Source organism: Pteropus medius, unplaced genomic scaffold, assembly GCF_902729225.1.
Source record: "Pteropus medius unplaced genomic scaffold, Ma_sr-lr_union100, whole genome shotgun sequence".
NCBI classification, from domain to species: domain Eukaryota; kingdom Metazoa; phylum Chordata; class Mammalia; order Chiroptera; family Pteropodidae; genus Pteropus; species Pteropus medius.
In genome coordinates, this window is record NW_024345602.1 from 956,169 (window position 1) to 968,351 (window position 12,183).

The following is a 12,183-nucleotide window of genomic DNA, read 5'->3' on the forward strand; positions in this document are numbered from 1 at the left end:
GGGTGTCTAAATGGACACTGCAAATTTAACCTGTCCAAAAGTGTGGAGTCAGCATTGAGATATATGAGTCTGGAGTCAGGGGAGAAATTAGGGCTGCAGATAATCTGTTTGGAAGTCATCAGTGTGTAGATGGTGTTTAAAGACATGAGACCGAGTGATATCACCAAGGGAATAAGTAGATGGAGAAGACAAGGTTTAAGGGCTGAGTCATGGGGGCACTCTGAAGGTTAGCATTCCAGAGAGCAACCAGCATTAGACACTGATTCAGAGCAGCCAGTGAAGGAGAGGAGAAGCAGGAGAGAGTGGTGTTACAGTGGTTTGCCAGAACTAGTAAATGTGCTTGCTGAAGAAGGTAGGTAGATGGATAAATAAATGATCAATGGTTGGTGGATAGATGATAGATGGATGATATAGATGATAGATGGTAGTTAGATGATGGATAGATAGATGATAGATAGATAGATAGATAGATAGATAGATAGATAGATAGATAGATAGATAGATAGATAGACAGAGATGATAAATAGACAGACAGACATCGATGAGAGATAGATTCACTGATTTGTATTGTTTTCCAACTTTCATGGTCCATTTCAAGCTACAAATGTAATGTCACTGAACAGGTTGTTGGCACACAACCAGCTCTTGCAAGCTGATATAAGCTGGCTCCTGCTCACTGCCTGGAAACCAACTGAAGAGTTACAAGAAAGAATTAGAAGAATGAACAAGTGATCGACGATATTAAATGCTGTTGACATGTTAGATTAGGTGAAAACTTTTGTGGAGATGTATTTAACATTTTGCCCCACAAAAATGTTAAACCTGATTCAGGCAAAATGCAAAAATAGCATGACTTCACTTACCAGTTTGTAAAGTCAGGCTCTCCCAATGCACGTCAGAAACCGAGCAAGAGACCAACTAAGCAGCTAAACCAACTGCTTAGCTCATTTATTTTCAAACTTTCTTTTTTTCTAATATATGTATTAATGCTATAATTTTCCCTCTAAGTATGGCTTTAACTGCATTCCACACATTTTTATATGCAGTATTTTTAAATATTTATTCAAATATATTTTTAATTGCCATGTTTTTTTCTTTGACCCTTAGGGTATTTCTTTTAATTTCTTTTTTAAATTGAGAGACTGAGGGAGAGAAAGTACTCAAAAAGATGCTAGCTTGACAGCAAGCTACATAACATTAATAAATTTTCAATTATTTAAGTATCTACAAAATAAATGCATAACATTTCATTTTTTAAAGGGCTTTTTAGTTATCTTTTAAATAATTATTTCTAGCTTAATCATATTGTGACCAGAGAACATAACCTGTATTATTTCAATTTTTTGAAACTTTTTGAGACTAGCTTTCCGGTACAAGTTAATTTTTGGTAAATTTCCAATGCATGCTTGAAATGAACGTGTATTCTAAAGTAGTTGCTGTGTCCAATGTACTACACATGTCCGTTAGGTCAAGTTCACTTATCATGTTATTTGAATCTTCTATATCCTTGCCGATTTTTCTTTCTGCTTGTTCTATAAGTTACTGAGAGAGGTGAGAGCGTATTAGTATCCCTCTTTATAATTGCGGATTTGTCTATTTCTCCTTGTCTCTTTTCTGTTGTCTGTTGTTTCTAATTAAAAGTTTTCACACAGCAAAACAACAGACAGCAGAAAACAGACAAGGAGAAATGGACAAATTTCCAATGCATGCTTGAAAAGAATGTGTATTCTAAAGTAGTTGCTGTGTCCAGTGTACTACACATGTCCATTAGGTCAAGTTCCTGCCAAGGCTGGTCTATGTCTACTGCCAGTTCACCCTTACTCTCAGGTTATACTGCTTCAGGATACTAAATCACAAGCAGTATACCAGCTCCCACCAACTTTTCTCCATTAGGCCCCCAAACTATCAAAACACTGCTCAGCTCTGAGCAACCTCTTCTGAAATTAGCAACAACCTCAGGGAAGAGTGGTCCCAAATACTGAACTCACCTTTGGAATGTTTATACTGAATCCAGGCCCAGTCATTCACAATGTTGTTAGCTCTCCAATGACTTCAAGCAGTCATTTTGCTTTGTTTAGTTTTGTCCAGCTTTTATTTTTTAAAAGATTTTTATTAAAATATAGCTAACATACAATATTATATTAGTTCCAGGTATACATAATAGTTATTCAACATTTATATACCTAAAGAAGTGATCACTATGATAAGACCAACCACCACCTGACACTGTACAACACTATCACAATATTATTGACTATGTTCCCTATGCTGTACACTGCATCCTCACACTTATTTTTTCATACCTAGAAATTTAAGCCTCATGTCTACAGCCATGCCACCCTGAATAAGCCTGATCCTGTCTGATCTCAAAAGCTAAGCAGGGTCAGGCCTGGTTAGTACTTGGATGGGAGACCACCTGGGAAGACCAGGTGCTGTAGGCGTAAAAAAAATTAAAAAAATAAGGGATTGTAAACTGACAAGGTCCTTGCAATCTGTGAGGTCAACCAAGGGCTGCCTTGTCTAAAAATAAATAAATAAATAAAAATAAACCTCTTATCCCCTTGACCTCTTCCGCCTCCTATTTGATTTTTCAATTACAGTTGACAATCATTATTACTTTATATTAGTTTCAGGTATACAGCATAGTGGTTAGACATTTATATAATTTATGAAGTGATCTCCCCGAATAGTCTAATACCCACCTGCCACTATACATAGTTATTACCATATTATTGATGATATTCCTTATGCTTTACATCTTTATGACTATTTTGTAACTACCAATTTGTACTTGATCCCTTTGCCCTTTTCACCCACCTCCCCAAATCCCCTTCCATCTGGCAACCATGAGCATGTTTCCTGCATCTATGAGTCTGTTTGTTTTGTTTGTTTATTTTGTTCTTTAGATTCCACACATAAGTCAGATCATATAGTATTTGTCTTTCTCTGTCTGACTTATGTCACTTAGTATAATACCATCCATGCTGTTGCAAATGGCAAGACTTTATTCTTTTTCATGGATGAGTAATATTCCATTGTATATAAGTGCCACAATTTCTTTATTCAATTATCTATTGATGGGCATGTAGGTTGCTTCCATATCTTGGCTATTGTCAATAATACTGCAGTGAATATAGGAGTGCATATTTCTTCATTTTTTTCAAATTTATTTATTTTAATTAGTTTCAAGTATACAGTACATTGGTTAGACATCTATATAGTTCATAAAACAATCCCCCTAATTGCTCTCTTCCTACCCTGGCCCTCCACCTAGCCAACATATTAATGCTAACTGCATTTCCTACACCATAGCATATATCTTCTTGAATTAATGTTTTGGGTTTCTTTGGATAAATACCTAAAAGTGGAATTGTTAGGTCATATTGTAGTTCTATTTTTAATTTTTTGAGGAACTCCATACTTTTTCCATAGCGGCAGCATTAATTTGCAATCTCATCAACAATGCATGAGGATTCCCTTCCTTGCTAACACTTATTTATTGATTCATTGATGATGGCTATTCTGACAGGTATGAGGTGATCTCTCATCGTGATTATAATTTGCATTTCTCTGATGATTAGTGACATTGAATGTCTCTTCATATGTCTATTGGCCACCTGTATGTCCTCTTTGGAGAAATGTCTATTCAAGTCGTCTGACCATTTTTAATTGGATTGTTAGTTTTTGTGTGTGTGTGTTAAGTTGCAGGAGTTCTTTATAAATTCTAGATATTAACCCCTTATTGAATACATCATTGGCAAATATCTTCTCCCATTCAGTAGGTCATCTTTTCCTTTTGTTGATGATTTCCTTGCTGTGCAAAATCTTTTTAGTTTGATGTAGTCCCAATTGTTTTATTTTCTTTTGTTTCTTTTGCCCGAGGTAGCATATTAGAAAAAAATATTACTAAGAGCAATATCAAGAGAGTTTATTGCCTATGTTTTCTTCTTGGAGTTCTATGGTTTTGAGTCTTACATTTAAGCCTTTAATCCATTTTTTAGTTCATTCTTAAATATGGTGTAAGTAGGTGGTCTCGTTTCTTTTTGTGTGTGTGTATCTGTCCAGTTTTCCCAACACCATTTATTGACTAGACTCTCTTTACCCCCATTGTATATCTTTGCCTCCTTCGTCATAGATTAACTGATCATAAAGGCACAGATTTATTTCTGGGATCTCTATTCTGTTCCATTGATCTCTGCGTCTGTTTTTATGGCAATGCCATACTATTTTGATTGCCTTTTAGCCTTGTAGTATAGTTTGATATCAGATATTGCGATACCTCCAACTTCATTCTTCTTTCTCAAGATTGCTATGGCTATTTGGGATCTTTTGTGGCTCCATATATATATTTTAGGATTATTTGTTCCAGTTCTGTGGAAAATGCCATTGGTAATTAATAGAGATTGCATTGAATCTATAGATTGCTTTGGATGGTATGGACATTTTAATGATGTTAATTCTTCCTATCTGTGAGCATGGTATATGCTCTTCATTTTCTTTCTTCAGTGACTTATAATTTTCTGAGTACAGGTCTTTTAACTCCTTGTTAAAGTTATTCCTAGATATTTGATTATTCTTGATGCAATTATAAATGTAATTGTTTTCTTAATATCTCTTTCCGATAGCTTATCATTGGTGTATAAAAATGCAACCATTTTCTGAATACTAATTTTGTCTCCTGCTACTTTACTGAATTCATTTACCAGTTCTTACAATTCTTTGATGGAATCTTTAGGGCTCTCTCTATATAGTATCATGTCATCTTCAAATAATGACAGTTTTACTTCTTCCTTTCCAATTTGGATGCCTTTTATTTCTCCTTCTTGTCTGACTGCTGTGGCTAGGACCTGCAGTAGTATGTTAAATAAAAGTGGTGAAAGTGGACATCCTTGTCTGATCTTAAGAAAAACACTTTTAGTTTTTCCTATTGAGTATGATGTTAGCTGCGGGTTTGTCATATATGGCCTTTATTTGTTGAGGTATATTTCCTCTATTCCCACTTTGCCGAGAGTTTTTATCGTAAATGGATGCTGGATTTTGTCAAACACCTTTTATGCATCTATTGATATGATGATATAATTTATCTTTCAGTTTGTTAATGTGGTATATCACTTTATTTGATTTGTGGATATTGAACCAGCCTTGCATCCTTGGAATAAGTCCCACTTGATCATGGTGTATGGGTATTTTTAACGTATTGCTGAATTTGGTTTGCCCATATTTTGTTGAGAATTTTTGCATCTATAGTCATCAGGGAAATAGGCCTATAATTTTCTTACTTCGTAACGTCTTTGGTTTCAAAATCAGGATAATGCCGGCCTCATAAAATGAGCTTGGGAACCTTCCTTCCTCCTCAATTTTTTGGAATCGTTTTTGAAGAATAAATGTTAATTCTTCCTTGACTGTTTGGTAAAATTCACCTGTGAAGCCACGTGTTCCAGGACTTCTGTTTGTAGGGAGTTTTTTGATCACTGATTCGATTTTTGTTAGTAGTAATCGGTCGGTTCAGATTTTCTGTTTATTCTTGACTCGGTCTTGGAAAATGTTTATAGGCAGGTATTCATTTCATCCAGATTGTCCAATACGTTGGCATACAATTGCTCACAGTATTTTCTTTATAACCCTTTGTATTTCTGTGGGGTCAGTTGTCATTCCTCCTCTTTCCTTTCTGATTTTATTTATTTGGGTCCTCTCTCTTTTTTTCTTGATGAGTCTGGTTAAAAATTTATTAATTTTGCTTATCTTTTCAACGAACCAGTTCTTGGTTCCATTAATCGTTTGTATTGTTTTTTTAGACTCTATTTTGTTTATTTCTGCTCTGATCTTTATTAATTCTTTCATTCTACTAACTTTAGGCTTTGTTTGCTCTTCTTTTTCTAGCTCTTTTAGGTGTAAGGTTAGATTGTTTATTTGAGATTTTTCTTGTTTCTTGAGGTAGGCCTGTATGCTATGAATATCCCTCTTAGGACTGCTTTCACTGTGTCCCATAGATTTTGAGTCGTATTTTCATTTTCATTCATCTCAAGGTATCTTTCGATGTCTTCCTTGATCTCATTGTTAACCCATTCATTGTTTAGTAGCATGTTATTTAGCCTCTACGTGTTTGTGTGGTTTTCAGTTCTTTCTTGTAATTGATTTCTAATTTTATACCACTGTGGTCGGAGAAGACGCTTGATATGATCTCAATCTTCTTAAATTTATTGAGACTTGTTTTGTGGCCTAACATGTAGTCTATCTTGGAAAATGTTCCACGTGCACTTGAAAAGAATGAACATTCTGCTGCTTTGAGCCGAAATGTTCCAAGAATAACAATGAAATCCATTCGGTCTAGTGTGTCACTTAAGGCCACTGTTTTCTTGTTGATTTTATGTCTGAAACATCTGTCCATTGGTGTCAATGGGGGTGTTAAAGTCCCCTACTGTGACTGTGTTACTGCTGATTTCCCTTAATGTCGGTCAATATTTGCTTTATATATTTAGGTGCTCTTGTGTTGGGTGTGTAAATGTTTACAAGGGTTATATCCTTGTTGGATTGATCCCTTTATCATTATGTAATGACCTTCTTTGTCGCTTATTATGGCCTTTGTTTTAAAGCCTATTTTGTGTGATATAAGTATTGCTACCCTAGCTTTTTTTTATGTCCATTTTCATGAAATATCTTTTCCATCCCTTTACTTTCAGTCTGCGTGTGTCTTTCAATCTGAACGAGGTCGATTGTAGATAGCATATGTATGAGTTTTGTTTTCTTATCCATTCAGCTTCCCTATCTTTTGATTGGAGCATTTAATCCACTTATATTTAAAGTGATTATTGATAGGCATGTAGTTATTGCCATTTTATTAATCATATTTATGGGTTTTTTTTATTTTTCCCCTTCTTTTTAAAAAAGTCTCTTTAATATTTCTTGTTTCCTTTTGCTGTTTTCCTGAAATCTTTTTTTTCTCATACAGGCCATTTCTTGAAAGTGTATGTTTGGGTTCATTTTTCATTGCATAATCCAAGGAATCATAAATCATGCCAAAGCCAATTGTCTTGCCTCCATCAAAATGGGTTCTGAATCTAAATAAAAAGATCACATCTGGTGCCATTTTGTACAGTTTGGCTAGTTTTTCACAAATTTTTATCTTAGGCACTGTTGCCTTTCCTGGGCAAAGGATGTTGAGGACCATTTGTTTTCTTTGAAGTTGTCTATTGCTCATGAACTTCCTGGTCTGTACAGTTACAGTTTTAGTTATGATGGTAGGCAGCCCTCAAGGAGCCAGGGAAGAAAAGAGCTTGTCAAGCATTTTTTAATTGTCTTCAGTGGAAAGTTTGGCATAAATCACTTAGTCATCCTTACAAAAATCAAAACTCTTACTTTATTTTAAAAGGAAAAAAACCATGGCTTCCTATTCCACAGAAGAAAGAGTACTTTATTTTAATTATCAAAGAGTTCTCTTTCATGATGTAATAGCCCCATTAATGAAAATTTGAGGGAAAGAGTTTGCTATTAAGGACTTTTAAAGGCAGACAGTATGAAGAACAGAGTTGGCAACTACTAGCCAAACGCAACTGAAGAATTCTGTTTCCACACACACAAATTCCAGCAAACCATAGCTACCATTAAATCTGCTAGGCATGTAGGCAAGATGTAAACTGCACTTTCATTTGGTGACAGCGTGTCCTAATTGCAGGCAATGTACCTAAATGGAAAACAATGATGTCAAGCCTCTGCTTCAAAATATGACAGGAAAGGAATGACATAAAAAACAGATTCTGGAGATTTGTTGAGGAAGAAAGACCCAGCCCTACCCCTGGCGAGCACCTCCTCTTCCATACACCATAGGCCCAAACTCAGCCCAATTGCCCACTATCCTCACCCCTTAGTTCTCACTAAAGGGAACAATTTATTTGTGAATAGAACCCTAAGATCTCAGGAGAAATCTTTGTCAATATTTTAGCTACTGCCTTACATTCTGCCTCATTCAAGTCCTCTCTTCTTGACAATTGTTCTAATCCACTTTGCCATCAATAAAAATAAGATTTCTAGTTCTTGTCCTAACAATCAGAAATTTTGTGTTGGAATTGCTATTGAGAAAGCACTTCATGTTAAAAAAGGAGGAAAGGGAAATTCAGAGAGCTCAACCACCTTGCATAAAGTTATAGCCATTGGAAGATGGGCCAGGGTAGAGCTGCTGCCCCTTGACTTCCTGACACTCTTTGTGTTGACTCTTGGTCATACCATTTTGCACAAGTCCAGGGATCTAGTACCCTGAGCTGTGGGTGTCAAAACTGGGGAACAAACTTCTTAGGGTCTGAAAAGATGTAAAGTAGGGTGCTGGCAAGGGCAAAAGGAAGATTTCAAACTCTTTTTGGGCCAGCTAGTGCCTTCCACTCCCAGCCAGACTGTGGTCTGAAATCCTAGTGCTGCCTGCAAAAACGATACAGAGGGACATCAGGCACCTGGCCAACCAACCAATCTGCAAGTCTACAGATTGATTTTTCTCTTGAGCAAGATCTTTTCAGTCAAGCAGACCCAGATTCAAACCCTAGCTCTGCCATTTAACTAGTTGTGTAACTCAGGGAAAGTTGCTTTACCTCTCCAAGCATCTCTTTTCTCTTCTGTACTATAGAGATAATATATTGCCCATACATAGGGCTGTGATGAGAATAATATGAGTTATTATATGTAAATCACCTAGAACCATGCCTGGCACATAGTAAGTGCTCAGTAAATGTTAGCTGTTGTTAGCAGAAAAAGCAAAATCGAGAAAGGTTTAATGGCACATGGGAAGGTTTAATACCATGGCTTTGTGCTAGGTATCCTACCCCTATTTCAGAGTTGAAGATACTGACACTCAGAGTTCAGATACTGACACGCAGAGAGACTATGACTTTCCCAGCCAACAAGTGATGCAACTGGAGTCTTGTTCCAAATTAGGTACTTTGCATATTTTATCCCATTTCATTCTCTCAGCAACCTCAGCTGATCAGCATTATTAGTTCCATTTGACAGGTATGGTAAATGTAAATACCTTGCCTAGGGTTATACTCTTGACCAAGGGCAAAGCCAGGATTCAAACTCAGAACTTGCTGTCTCCAAAGTCTTTGCTCTGCTGACTGAGGCGCCATGAAGCATTTTGTAGAACAAAGCAGAGGTGTGTCCCAGCTGTTGTGGAGAGTCGGTATGACTGAACCCAGGGTTTGCCAAGGGAGTGAGGGAACCTAGACCTGATATTTGAGTGGAACTTCAAAGGTCCTGTGGCCCAAGCCTTCCTTTGTCCTGTACATCGACTTCTTCGATAGCTCACCTCTGCTTGAACACTCTTAATGTCTCATTTTTTAACAGTCCTGATGGATCAGGAAGCCTTTATTTCAGGAGAAATGTACCACCTGCAACACTGGTCCCAGTCTCACCATCCTGTGCCACACAGATGTTGCCTTCACATGAAATAATGATGACAATAATAATAATAATATAATGGTGACTATTTTTTGAGGGGGTACATTGCACTAATCACTGTGCTACAGACTTTTGTATGTATTATTTCATTTAGTGTTCTAAACTAACTGTTGTGCCCACCCTAGCAAAAACAGAAAGTTCCCAATTTATGAACTAATAGTGTTCCTAAAATTCTTTTGTAAGGCTGTTGTTTGGATGAAACTGCTTTTTCATATAAACGATATTATAAATGGCCATGGGTGCCCCCAAGAAACCTCTCAACATTTGGCTTACCCATTACACCCTGATGGACCACCAGGCATTTACAGTGAAAAAGAACAAACTTATGGGTTATACCATAGTTGCAGATACTAAACTATGAGTTATACCATAGTTGCAGATACTAAACTTAGAGATATCGGGAAAAAGATATTTTTTCATTGTCAATGCCAGCTGCTTGAGAAGCGCCAGTCTGGAAGAATACAGCTAACTTTCCATCCTGGGGCAACCATTTCTGAGAACTGGCTCCAAGCCAGTTTTCTCTTACTGATAGAGCCAGACAGTGATGACCCAAGAATTTTTTTTGCCCAAATAATCGCCCACAATGGCGGAGATGATGTGGAGTTCCAGAAGAGTCAGCCAGGCCTAGCTTTGACACTTTCTGCATGTGTGGCCCTGGACAAACTGTTTGACATCTATGAGGGTCCCATGTGAAAAGTTGGAACACCACAGTTCTTCCTGGGTGGCAGTGATGATTCAAAGAGACAATATGTGTCAAGAACCTAGAAAAGCCTGTGGCACATAGTAGGTGCTCAATAAATGGTGACTTGTATCATTAAAAATAATCGAAATTCTACAAGGTCTGTGCCTAGGAGAAAAAGATGGGGAAAGGAGCAGTCCAAGTGCCCAAGGCATTGGGCAGAACCTATGATCTAAGGAGGTGGGTTTCTTTGATCTTGCCCAGCATCTCTGCTCAGCAATGAACTAACAATTAAAAGTAAAGAAGCAAGAACTAAACAGAGGTCTCAGAAAGACCCAGGATTTTGAAATAAGATAGGAGGCTGGCTTCGGTGATCTAGGACAGCCTGGAAGCCTGCTGATAACCTGGGAGATAAGGTAGTAACTTCAAGTAACAGCTAATATCAAAGGCAGATAGAAGCAGCCTGAAAAAGAGGCTAGACTGGTGTTTCTCAAACTAGAACCCATAGACATAGTCTTCAGACTGTGCTAGTTCACCAAGAGCTTTTAAACTTGGAAAGTCATTTTTCTTAATAATTTGCATAGCTACCTTATAACAAAATTCCAGTACCAGCATTCAGGCCTGTCATTGCCTAATAGCCATTGGGTGCAACTTTAATGGCCATTGAATATTAAGGAAGAAACAGAGATGAGAATAACATGTAAAGGATGCACTTGTGACAAGAGAAAGGGAAACAACATTTGTGCATGATATAAAAACTAAGACTTTGCAATAGTTCAAATAGAGAACAATGGAGGAAAATTGTTTCATCACAGTGGAAAAAAAATAATGCCGGATTCCACGTAGCCTGTGTGAAGGCCACAAGCACCCTTTTCCTGTTTAACCAGGTTTCAGTAAGACAGTATCATGCACTGATGTAAGTAATGTCGTTCATTTATATTTCATTAATCTTATCATTTTGACTATATTTAATTTATACATTTGTTTTGGTTTTGTTGGGTAGTTAGACAGATTCAGTGATGGGGGAACAAAGGGGTGAAGGCCAAGCCCAAAGACAACCCAAAGACTGCCCAAAGAACACTCATTTTGTAATTAAAAATCACTCCTGCATCCTGAGACAAAGGATGGGAGGACCACAACCTATAGCCGGTTTAACTCAGCCATAGACGCATGTGCAGTAAGCACTGCTCTGACCCTCTCTTCACTTCAGCCTCGTTATACCATTATTATAATATCATGCCTATGACCAGAAGTTCATGAGTCTATAACAGACTGAATTCTGGGTAACCGCATGCACAGTAGGCAGGGAGTTATATAACAGCCAAATGTGAATCAGAATGATCTCACACGCCAATCACCTAGGGAACATCTTTGTAACCTCCCATCATAGCCCTAATATAATACAGACCTCCCCACTTACACGAGGTTACAGCCTTCTTCTCTGTAACCAACCCCTCACTTGGAGCATACTTTTGATTTCACATGGTTATAACCAGTTTAGGCGTGACCCATTTCTACCTCAAAACATGCCTTTAATAAATCTTACATCTCATAAATCTCACTGAGCTAGAATTATTTTCTGCATTGGTGAAAAGAACTGAGAATCCTTAGTGTTACCAGGGCAACACTGGAGTTCAGATCATCCTGAAGGGTGACAGTTTTATTGTTGTAGAGGTAGATAATTCAGATGTTTAATTTTGGGTGTATACAAATTTATATAATGCTAAAGCTTAAGTCACAAAATAACCAAAAGGTGAAGCAACCCAAGTGTCCATCATAGGATGAATGATAAACAAAATGTGGTCTATATGTACTACTGAATATTATTGAGCCTTAAAAAGGAAATTCTGACAAATGTGGCAACATGGATGAAGCTTGAAGACATTATGCTAAGTGAAATAAGCCAGTTGTAATGGGACAAATACTGTATGATTCCACTTACATGAGGTACTTAGAGTAGTCAAATTCATAGAGACAGAAAGTAGAATGGTGGTTGTCAGGAGCTAGGGGATGAGAGATGGCGAGTTAGTGTTTAATGGGCATAGAGTTTCAGTTTGGGAAGA

At 37.2% G+C, this 12,183-nt stretch overlaps 1 non-coding gene across 1 annotated transcript; it reads left to right on the plus strand.

Moving 5' to 3' along the window:
• The first annotated feature begins 2,322 nt into the window (after window positions 1-2,322).
• Window positions 2,323-2,441, plus strand: LOC120612174 (5S ribosomal RNA). The gene has a single exon (XR_005655371.1). It is a non-coding gene; the product is annotated as a 5S ribosomal RNA (ribosomal RNA).
• The last annotated feature ends 9,742 nt before the right edge of the window (window positions 2,442-12,183 follow it).